This window comes from Loxodonta africana, chromosome 21 (genome assembly GCF_030014295.1).
Source record: "Loxodonta africana isolate mLoxAfr1 chromosome 21, mLoxAfr1.hap2, whole genome shotgun sequence".
Taxonomy (NCBI): domain Eukaryota; kingdom Metazoa; phylum Chordata; class Mammalia; order Proboscidea; family Elephantidae; genus Loxodonta; species Loxodonta africana.
Genome location: NC_087362.1, coordinates 69720131 through 69732651, shown reverse-complemented (window position 1 = coordinate 69732651; position 12521 = coordinate 69720131).

Genomic DNA, 12521 nt, shown 5'->3' with positions numbered 1-12521 from the left:
TGCCCTAAAATCCCTCTTAACTGTTCCTTTCTTCTAAAAACCAAACCAAACCCGTTGCCATTGAGTCGTTTCTGATTCATGTGGCCCTAAAGGACAGAGTAGAACTGCCCCATAGGGTTTCCAAGGAATGCCTGGTGGATTTAACTGCCGACTTTTGGTTAGCAGATGAAGTTCTTAACCACTACGCCACCAGGGTTTCCTTCTTTCTTCTAGGGGTAGGGAAAGCAAAAATGGCATCTTTTCATTTAAGATCAGTGGAGACACCTTCTGCAGAGATTATGTGGCCCAAATATTTGACAGAAGGTTGGGACAATTGTAACTTCTCTTTGGAAACTTTATGTCCATCAGCAGACAGACACCCTAGCAAAGCTACACTATCATCAATGCAAGACTGCTGGGAGGTTGAGCATACTAATAAATCATCAACATATTGCAGCAATTTGGATTTGTTCATAAACCGCAAAGGCTGCAAGTCTCCATGGAGAATTTGGGAAAAATAAGTGAGAGATTCAGCAAATTCTGGGGCATTACATTTCAGGTAAATTGTTGATTTTCCCAGGTGAAATCAAACAGACATTGGCTTTCAGGATGCACAAGAACACTAAAAAAAAAGGGGGGGGCTGCAAGGCTCAACAATTGTAAAATTGGCGGTGTTCAGAGGGATATTGGAAAGCAATAAACGAGAGCTTGGGGCTACTGGAAATCTGGGAATAACCATGTGATTAATGGCACACAAATCCTGAACAAATCTTTCCCCTTCATCCCCCCCTTGTTTGCCCAACAGTGGCTCATGTTAACCTTTTATTGAGAAACTGCTCCGAAAACCTCTATGTTTGAGTTTTTCCTAGCACACTTGAAATGAAAGTCCTGTATGGGCTTAACAGAATAATGGAGGCTGAAGCAGAAAGAGTTAATGAACTTGAAGACAGATTAGTAGAAAGTGTTCAGTCTGAAAAACAGAGAGAAAAATATTGTGGAGAAAAATGAACAATGGCTCAGAGACCTGTGGGAAAAATGTCAAGCAATCTAATATATATCTATTTGAAGTCCCAGAAGGAGAGGAAAGAGAGAAGCTGGAAAAAATATTTGAAGAAATAATCATGAAACTCTTTCCAAGTTTTACAGAAAGCACATGTTTATAGAGCCAAGAAACTCAGTGAACACTAAATGAAATAAATACCAAAAGAACTGCACCCAGATCACATCAAAACCAAACTGCTGAAAGACATAGACAAAGAAACAATCTTAAAAGCAGCCAATTAATAAAGACACATAGCACATGTGCTGATACACAGCTGACACAAATAACAACTGATTTCTCATCAGTTCTTAACTCCAATCTACAAGAAGGAATGAACAACACTAGAATGGCAAATACTTGGGTAAATATAAATGGCTCATTTTGTTTTTTTCTTAAGCTCTTTGAAAGACAACTGTCTAAAGCAAAAAATGGTAATACTATATTGCGGGGTTTATTGGATATTGTTAAAAATATAATGACACCAATGGCACAAAGGATATAAGGGTAGATGTATTTTACTGTTGTAGGTTTTTACACTTTATATGAAGTTGGTAGAACATTAAATCAAAATAGGCTGGGATGAGTTAAGAATGTACGTTGTAAACCCTAGAGCAATCAACTAAAAAGAATACAAAGAGGTAGAGCTTTTTGTATTAAAATGTTTAAAAAGATGAAATACTGGAAATAGTACAATAATGCAAAAGTATTTAGAAAAGGAGAAACAGATAAACACAAGTCAGATGAAACAACTAGAAATCAACTTGCAAAATGGCAAACTTTTAGACTATCATTAGACTAAATATAATGGACTAAACTAATCAAAAAACACAGACTGTTAAATGGGATTAAAAAGCAATATCCAACTATATGCTATCAGCAAGAGATTTTAAATGAAAATAGATAGGTTAAACATAAAAGGATAGATAAAAGACAACAAGCAAACAGGAAAGCTGGTTTGACTATATTAATATAAGACAAACAGACCTCAGAACAATGAATATAACCACAGATAAAGAAAAGCATTTCAAAGTAATAGTGGTTTCATAGCACAAAGAGAAAAATTACCAGGAAAACATAACAATCCAAAATATGTATGCACTAAATAACAGAGCTTCAAAGTACACGGCACAAAACCTAACAAAACTAAAGGGAGAAATCGACAAATCCACAATAATAGTTGGAGATTTTAATACCTGTCTGTTGTTGATTGATGCCACAGCTACACAATCAATAAACATATTGAATATTTGAAGAACATCACCAACAAAGTCGACCTCGTTGGCATATTTAGAATACTGCATCTAACAACTATAGAATGCATGTTGTTTCAAGCACACCTGGAATGATCACCAAAATAAACCATATGTTGCCCCAAATTCAAGTCTCAATAACTTCCAAAATATTAAAATTTTGTTGAAGATAATTCAAAAACTGTTGCAGCAGTTCATCGACAGGGAATTGCCAGAAGATCAAACCAGGTTCAGAAGAGGGCTTGGAATGAGGGATACCATTGATTATGACAGATGGATCTTGGCTGAAAACAGAGAATACCAGAAAGAGGTTTGCATGTGTTTTATTGACTGTGCCAAGGCATTCGACTGTGGTGATCATAACAAATTATGGATAACGTTGCAAAAAATGGAAATTCCAGAACACTTAGTTGTGCACACAAGGAACCTGTACATAGACTAAGAGACAAGTCATTTGAATGGAACAAGGGAATACCGTGTGGTTTAAAATCAGGAAAGGTGTGCATGAGGGTTGTATCTTTTCACCATATTTATTCAATCTACACGCTAAGCAAATAATCTGAGAAAATGGACTATATGAAGAAGAATGCAGCTTCAGGATTGGAGGAAGACTCATTAACAGTCTGCATTATACAGATGACACAACCTTGTTTGCTGAAAGCAAAGAGGACTTGAAGCACTTACTGATGAAGATCAAAGGCTACTTCAGTATGGATAAAGAAACATAAAGAAAACAAAAATCCTAACAACTGGACCAATGAGCAACATCACGATAAACAGAGAAAATATTGAAGTCATCAAGGATTTCACTTTACTTGGATCCACAATCGACACCCGAGGAAGCAGCAGTCAGAAAATAAAATGGCGTATTGGGCAAATCTGCTTCAAAAGACCTTTTTAAAGTGTTAAGAAGCAAAGATGTCACTTTGAGGACTAAGGTGCACCTGACCCAAGCCGTGGTGTTTTCAATCATCTCATAAGCATGCGAAAGCTACACAATGAATAAGGAAGATCAAAGAAGAATTGATGCCTTTGGATTATGGAGTTTTTGTGAAGAATATTGAGTATTCCGTGGACTACCAGAAGAACGAACAAAACTGTTTTGGAAGAAGCACAGCCAGAGTGCTTCTTAGAAATGAGGATGATGAGACTTCATCTCACGTACTTTGGACAAGTTATCAGAAGGGACTAGTCCCTGGAGAAGGACATCATGCTTGGTAAGGTAGAGGGTCAGAGGACAAAGAGGAAGACCCTCAACTAGGTGGATTGACACAGTGACTGCAACAATGGGCTCAAACATAGCAATGATTGTGAGGGTGATGCAGGACTGGGCGGTATTTCGTTCTGTTGTACGTGGGGTTGCTATGAGTTGGCCCTGACTTGATGACATCTAACAACAGGGTTTTTCACAGAATGCAAGTTGATTCAATAGTCAAAAATAAATCAGTGTAATTCACTGTATTAACACAAAAAAGAAAAAGAAAAAAGTCATCTAACTAGATAATGAAGAAATATTTGACAAAATTCAACATCCATTTGTAGTAGAAAAAAAAAATTTCACTAGGAATAAAAAGGAACTTTCCCAATCTGGTGAAAATGAATGTATATGAACAATCTATAGCTAATATCATATTTAATGGTAAAATATTAAACACTGTCCCCCTTAACTTGAGAACAAACCAAGGACGTGCTGTTTCACCATGTCTATTCAACATTCACTGGAGAGCTTAGCAAGTGTGATAAGAAGAAAAAAAGACAAAGATCTGAAAAGAAGATGTAAAACTCTGCTTACAGATAGTATGATGGTATATATAGAAAACCCTAAGGAATCTACAGGGAAACTTCTGGAAGAAGTAGGCACATTTAGCAAAGTTATAGCACGTCAACATATAAAAATAAATTGGATTTATATATATACTTGTTGTTGTTGTGTGTTGTAGAGTCGATTCTGACTCACAGCAACCCTACAGGACAGAGTAGAACAGCCCATAGGGTTTCCTAGGTTGTAATCTTTACAGGAGCAAATCACCAGGTCTTTTTTCCTGCATAGCTGCTGGGTTTGTTCAAACCGTTAACTTGTCAGTTAGCAGCTGAGCACTTAATCACTATACCACCACGGCTCTTGTACATATACTAGCAACAGCAAACAATTGGAAAACAGAATTTTAAAACAATGCCTTTCACAATAGTTTCAAAAGTATAAAATACTTAGAAATACATTAACAAAGCAATGCAAGAACTTTTATCTGAAAACAGTGACGAGAGAAATTAAAGAAGACGTAAGTAAATAGATGTAAAGTTCACAGATTGGAAGACTTGATATTGACTGACTTTTATTATTGAGGGACTCGACATTGAAGACACAATAATGATCTATATATTCAGTGCGGTCCCAACCAAAATCCACAGAGTTTTTCAGAAATGAACAAGTAAATTCTAAAATTTTTATAGAAATGGAAAAGACCTGCAATAGCCAAAACAATATTTAAAAAGAACAATGTTGGAAGACTCATGCTACCTAATCAATTACTAAGCTAAAGTAATCAAAACAATATGGTATTAGCATTAGAAAAGACAAATAGATCAAAGAAACAAAATAGAGTTCAGAAATAGACTCACACATATTGATTTTCAACAAAGACACCAAGACAATTGAATGGGGAAAATAAAAGCCTTTTCAACAAATAGTGCTGGAAGAACTGGATAAACATTTGGGGAAAAAATGAACCTCAACTTGTATCTCACATTATACACAAAAAATTAGTTGTTGCTAGGTCGTGGACCTAAACATAAAAGCTGATACTGTAAAGCTTCTACAAGAAAACATAGGAAAATACCTTTAAAATCTCTGGTAGGTGAAGGTTTCTTAGAGAAGGTACAAAAAGCACTCACTTTAAAAGAGAAATGATTGATAAACTGGACTTCATCAAAGTTAAAATTTTCTACTCATCAAAAGTCATTGTTAAGATAATGAAAACATAAGCCACAGACTGGGAGAAAATACTCATGATTCACATATCTGAAAAATAGCTTGTACCCAAAATACATTTTTTCAAAACTTTTATAAATCAATAGTAAAAAGTTAAACAATTCAATTTAAAAAATGTACAAAAGATTTGAACAGACTTTTCACAAAAGATATAGATATAGCCAATAAGCACATGAACTTGCTCAATATCATTAATTTTCAAGGAAATGCAGATTAAAATCACAACGAGATTCCACTGCACACCCAATAGAATGGCTAAAATTAAAAAGGCTGACAACACCAAATGTTGGGGAGAATGTGAAATGACAGGAACTCGTTTGCGTTGCTTGCGGGGGTTAAAATGATGCAATCACTTCAAAAAATAAGCAGTTTCTTACAAATTTAAGCATACAGTTACTTTGTAACCCAGCAATTCCGATTCTAGATACTTACTCAGGGGAATCGAAAATGAATGTCCACAAAACACTTTCCCATGAATGTTCATAGCAGCTTTATTCATAATATCCAAAAACTGTATACAATCTCAAATGTCCACCAACAGGAAAATGGGCAGATTATTGTGTATTTAAACAATGGAATAGCACTCAGTGATAAAAAATAATGAATTGTTAATATGTTTTTTTTTTATGTGACAACATGGATAAATCTCAAAACAACTATGTTGAATGAAAGTTGCCAGACACAAAAGAGTACATGTTGTATGATTTCATTTATTTGAAGTTCAAGACATAAAACTAATCTATAGTGATAGAAATCATAACAGTAGTTGACCCTAGTGGTGGACATTCACTGGAATGGGACATGAAAGATCTTTCTGGGGTAATGGAAATGTTCCGTATCTTAATTGTGGTGTTAGTTCCAGGTGTATAAAAAAAAACATTGCCGTCAAGTTGATTCGGACTCATAGCGACCCTATAGGACAGAGTAGAACTGTTCCATAAGGTTTCCAAGAAGCGGCTGGTGGATTCAAACTGCCAACCTTCTGGTTAACAGCCAAGCTCTTAACCACTGCACCATCAGGTATATACTTTTGTCAAAACTCATGGAATTGTACACTTAAGATATGTACATTTCACTATATGCAAATTTACCTCAATTTTTCTAAAAAGCAAATACACTTTCCATTTTCTCCAAATCTTGTTAATGTAGGACCCCAGGTCTTACAGAGGCTCCCCGGCATCTTCTGAAGTTCTCACAATGTGTATTCCGTGTGCTCACAAACAGGTCCATTTCGCTTCCTCTCAGCTCCTGCTGTCATTGATCATGTGCAGCTCCAGGGGCTCCCCTCACATCCCTGCCTTTCCTGGCTTCGTTGCTCCCTCCCTCCTATGTGCCCTGCAGTCTCCCACTGTGTGTTGAATCCAAACCCATTGCTCTGGTTCCTTGAGCTGTAAAAGCAGCGTGGTTATGTGCGAGGATGTGCCCCTCTTGGGTAGCCCATAGTAAAATGCTCCCACCTCAGTACTGCTATGGGAGTAATACCACCATGTCTTATCAGGTTTCTTCATCGTTGAGCCCCAATAACTTATCATGGTTTGCTGCTGTTGTTGCTGTTTTTCTGGAAAGCTGCTTTTTCAGTTTTTGCTTGGAGCCACCTTCCTTCCCAGAACGAGTGGGGACTGGACCAGATCTGAGCACAGGAAAATCTGCTGTCCTCAGGAGCACGTCTTCCTCCGGGGACTGCAGAGCTACGTGACCCTGTTCTCAGCCCGCCCAGGTCTTTGCTCACCGTGACAGCCATGACCCACCCCATTTCATGAGCAGACAGGCAGTCCTGGGTCCTCCACTCCTCCTGTGTTCATCTGTGGATATCCAGAGAGAGCTGATGTGCACTTACCTGACACCTTCCCACTGGACCCCTGCCATGAGCTCTCTGTTCTTGCCTAAGAAAATCTCGTACATTCTCTGCTCATTGCTGAAGTTGATTCCAGTCTGCTTTGCCTCAGGTCTGGACTCCAGCCCTCCCCTCATTTCCCAATGCCCTACTGACACAAACTTAGGTTAATGAACTTTATTAATAATAAGAATTATTATTAACTGGAGAACAATAGGTGGGAATATAAGGCAGAACAGGAAAAATGTAACACTGGAAACCAGATCTCTTGATTTCACCAGCCAAGTCCTTTCCCCAGGAGCCCTTTGGCTTCCAGGCTGATGATGCACTGCTAGGACCCCTCTCCTCTGTCCCCAGGTCCTGTCAGAGGGATAAGAAAGCAATCAAATCCAGATCAGCAGTTACTGTCACAGTCATCTCTGCCAGAGAGGAGGCCCAGCAGAGGCTCTATTTCAATAACTATTCTGTTGTTGCTGTTTTCATTTCACCTCCCAATCCATTTAATATGAGTGGGGAAAGGATTACATCATTGTTCTGCAAACAAGGAAGTTGAGATGCAGGCAAGGACCCCAACAATGGATTGTAGCACCTGAACCAAAGCCAGTGATTTGCACTAGACTCAGAGTTAGAAGACCTGGTTTTGATTCTGGAGCTGTGATCAATGACTGGGTTCTCACTTGCTCACTGGGTGCCATTGGGCAAGTGATTTCATCTCTCTGTGCCTTATTGTCCTCATCTGCTGTTGTTCTTAGGTGCCATTGAGTCAGTTCCAACTCATAGTGACCCTATGTGCAACAGAACGAAACACTGCCCGGTCCTGCACCACCCTCACAGTCATTGCTATGTTTGAGCCCATTGTTGCAGCCACTGTGTCAATCCATCTCATTGAGGGCCTTACTCTTTTTTCCTCTGACCCTCTACTTTACCAAGCATGGTGTTCTTCTCCAGGGACTGGTTTCTACTGATAACAAGCCCAAAGTACATGAGGTGAAGTCTTGCCATCTCCACTTCTAAGGAGCATTCTGGCTATATATCTTCCGAGACAGATTTGTTCATTCTCCTGGCAGTCCATGGTATGTTCAATATTCTTCACCAATATCATAATTCAAAGCTGTCAATTCTTCCTTGGTCTTCCTTATTCATTGCCCATCTTTCATCTGTAAAATGGGGCTAATAACAGGACCTGCCTTGGGGGGTGGTGTAAGGAGTCAATGAGTTAACCAAGGTTTAGAACAATGCCTGGCATACAGTAAGTACTATCTGAATGCTTGTTAAGTAAATTATAAATGTTATATAAAATTGTCTTCATGGATTTCAAAAGGAGGACATTACCCAGGGGGGAGAAAATTAGGTGAAGAAGCCAAAATTCATATACTTGGGTGAACACTTTTAATTTATCTGAGGTGGGAAGGGGATTATATACATATATACACAAGGTTGCCTTTTGCTTAGTCAACATGAGCAGAGTCTTCACCTTGGCAACATAAAGTCACACCAAAGACAACGTTGAAAGAAAAGTGTATGATAAAATTGGGGTCAAGCAGCCTTAAATTGAGGGCAATATCTTGGCTTTGCTTTCTCTTAGCAGTAAGGAATACAGTTAGGGGAACTATAAAACAACGTGGGCCTAGATAGAAGCTTCCTGAACAGTCAAATCAGGGAGACTTCAAAGGCTGGCTTGTGTGCGCTGCTCTGCGGTCTGGATGGGGCAGGAAGTGGGAAGGACCTTCCTCTGGGTCATACGTGCAAGGGCCAGACTGACCATCACAGAACCATAATGCTTAACCACTTTTCTCTGATTCCTCCCCAACCCGATGGTGGAGGAGGCCCTAAGCAGCCCTTCAGCTCTATCTATCACTGGCAAAAGGAATCTCCTGTGGAGGGACTCTCAGCCCTGACTGCCCAGCAAGGGTACAAGGTCCAGAAGAAGGCAGTATGGTTCATGCATTCATTTATTGATTTATTCAGTATTTGTTGACAGCCTACTATTTGCCAGTCCCTGCCCCAGTTACAGGAGATGTTAGAGACTCAAACCAAAAGATCTTCCTGCCACAGCAATGCTGACATTCCAGTAAAGGAAGTCAGGCAACAGCAGTAAACATAATAAGTAAGCATATGACATAGTTTGTTAACCAGTAAGCTAGTTGCTGTGGAGTTAGTTCCAAATCATGAGGATCCCACATGTGTCAGAGTAGAACTGTGCTTACAGTTTTCAATGGCTGATTTTTCCAAAGTATGCCACCAGACCTTTCTTCCAAGGCATCTCTGGGTGGACTCATACCTCCAACCTTTGAGTTAGCAGTAAGCACTGTACCTGTTTGCACCACCCAGAGACTCCATAGTTTATTAGAAGGTGCTAAGTGCCTTGGAAAATAGAGCAGAGGAAGGGGAATCAAGGTTGAGCGATAGGGTGGGCTGCAGAATTAACAAGGGTGGTCAATATGGCAGGCCAGGTTTACAGGGAAGAGAGTAAGGAGCACTGAGGGTGCTTGGTGTGCAAAATTTAAGGAGGCACCCTCTCTCAGCGTCACGTAAGTACAAACAAGGTCAGCACCTGAGAGTGAGCGCTGTCTTAAATTTTGCACCCAGAGCACTTCCTCATTTGCCCCACACTTACCCAGGCCCAGAGGGTAGATATCTATTAGAAGGTGACATCCAAGCAAGCACTTGAAGGTGAGGAAACTGGCCACATAGACATCTGGGGGAAGAGCACACCAGGCAGAGAGTGTAGCAAAGGCAAATGCCCTCAGGTGAGAGCGCACCTGGCGTGTGGAGCCACAGCCTCACCCGACTTCCTGCCGCTCAGATCACATTGTAAGTGACTGCTGGCATTTTAGACCATAAGTTGCTCACCGGCAGGCCTCAGTTTCAGGGATATCCCTCTTATAAAGCACAGTGTCTGCACCGACATATTAGATCATGAGCCCCAAGAGGCCAGCTCCTCATTCTCATCCTCCCTGTGCACCCGGGGGTGCAGTGCTGGCCCAGGAGTTGAGGCAACACTCTTGAGACCAGAGCAGGAGAGAGGAGAGAATGGCATTTCACACTCCACAAAGGAATAAGGTCCTTGAAATACAAGACCCTGGAGGCTTAACGGACTAGGTTGATTCACCAGCTTTGGTGATAAATAAACATCATTCCCCAGTCTGCTGATAATTAGCTCTCAGGCATATCAGTGATCAAACTTAAGAAGATGGTCTGTGAACTGCTAATCTCACAGAAGAACAATTACAACAAAGCTTACTGTAGCCACATGAAGGGAATTTTTATGAACCTTCTAAACCTGCTGATATACATGGGGAGCAAGCACATCACTGGTGCATTTACAGGTCTGTACAGAAGTACACATTTTACTGCATGTTTGGGAAGAAGGGAAAAGTTAGCCAAGATTAATATTTTTCTAGAGCAAATGATATCATACACTGGTTTGAGGCTGGTTTTCCCTCCCATGGGGTCCTGTAAAGATTTGTGAAGGCCCCAAACACTGCTGCTTGGTTACTCCTGGAGATTTATGGGATTTGGGTTAAATGCAATAGTAGGCACTCTCCCCAAGGCAATCCAGGAGCCAACATCTGGAAAATGCACCAGCCAAGAAAACAGTGCCCACATTCTTCCATGGCCTGAGAACTAGGGACCTGGGAACCAGGGCAGATGCATCCAGGACTAGGCTGGGTGTTAATCCCCAACCTGGGCCCAGCGGACAACCTAGGGAAACCCCTTATCCTTGCCCCTGCTCCCCAGGCCTGTTGGGAGCCATGAAGAGTGACCAGGGCACAGAGCAGCAAGAGGGACTGCCCTTGCTGGGACCATGCACTTTGTGATGACAGCCTGTTGGTGCCCAGTTGGACCAGGTCTAAGGGAGGCCCTTCACAGCCTCCTCATCTGGGTGTCAAATGAGCCTATCACCCAACAACCACATGGACAAAGACTTTGGGTGAATTGTCAGAGGATGACAGTGAACTTCCTAGTGAACATAATCTTGGTTAAGTTACCTGTAAGTTACCTGAGCCTCTATTTCCTCATGTGGAAACTCACAGCGTTATTGTGAAAACTACATGAGATGATGCATGTGAATATTTAGCTCAGCTCCTGGTCACCGGAACATACTCATACAATAGTGGCTATTTCTCCCTAGCCTATTCGCTCCATCTGAGCGGGAATTCTGTTTTGCTCACTGCTGTCTCTCCATGGCCCAGCTAACGTAGGTAGACAGTAAACATGTGTTAAATTCTCTAATCCTCACATTTTAAGCCACAAAGAAAAGGAAGACAAGTGCAGGTTAATGTACAGGGGTTGGGGAGTGGGTGTGCTCTCTCTGAGCCCAACAATCACTCTACTCCATCATGTCCCAGACTCCTTTGCTAGTTGGCAGGCTTTGGCTAAGTTCTGCTACTAGAAGGCACCGGAAGAAGAACGGAATATGTGAGGTAGGGAGAAGCCATTTTTCCCAGCTTGCAATAGCAGTGAGTGGAGAGACAACAGGGGAGGCAACAGCAACCAAGGCAGCAACAATGGCATCAGCAGCAGGCCAGAAAGTATAGCCCAGCTTCGTTCTCAGACAGCTTGGTTTCAACAACAGCAGTCTCTGCTGCTTGCACCTCAGTCACGGGTGCTGGGCAACACCATTTTCACTATTGTTCCTCAAGCCCCAGGGTTGGTACCTCTCACCACCCATCTGTCAGTGTGTTGTACTGTGATGGCTTGTATATTGCTGTGATGCTGGAAGCTATGCCACTGGTATTTCAAATACCAACCAGTGGGGTCACCATGGCAAACAGGTTTCAGCTGAGCTTCCAGGTTAAGACAGACTAGGAAGAAAGGCCCAGCAATCTACTTCCAAAAATTAGTCAGTGAAAACCTTCTTAATCACAGAATATTGCCTGAGACTTCAACTCACTTTGGACTCGTCATCATGAGGGAGCAATTGTTGGAAAAGAATATCATGTTTGGTAAAGTGGAGGGCCGGAGAAAGAGAGGGAAACCCTCAGTGAGATGGACAACGGCCTCAACAGTGAACTCAAACATACCAATGATCGTTAAGATGGCACGGGACTGGGCCATGTTTTGTTCTGTTGTACACAAGTCGCTATGAGTCAGAGTTAACACAGTGGCAACTGACAATTTTACCTCACTCTGTTTTCTCCTCCCAGTCTTCCAACATCTTTGTAACCAATTCCCTGGACTCAGTTCCCTGTTTTGGAATACCTGGGAGTATTTTTTTGATTGGACTCCAACTGATTCAGGTAACTTATTCTCTGAGCAAGCATCCCAGGGCTCAGTAGCCCCTCTCCCAGTTTTACTCTACAATGCCGCTTCTTTATCTCTGCACAGGAAAGACTATTATAAGGAAGCCCCATGACCTTATCAGCCCTACCTGAGTCACAGGACCACTTCATACAGTTGTGCTGGCTGCTCACTGCACAAAAT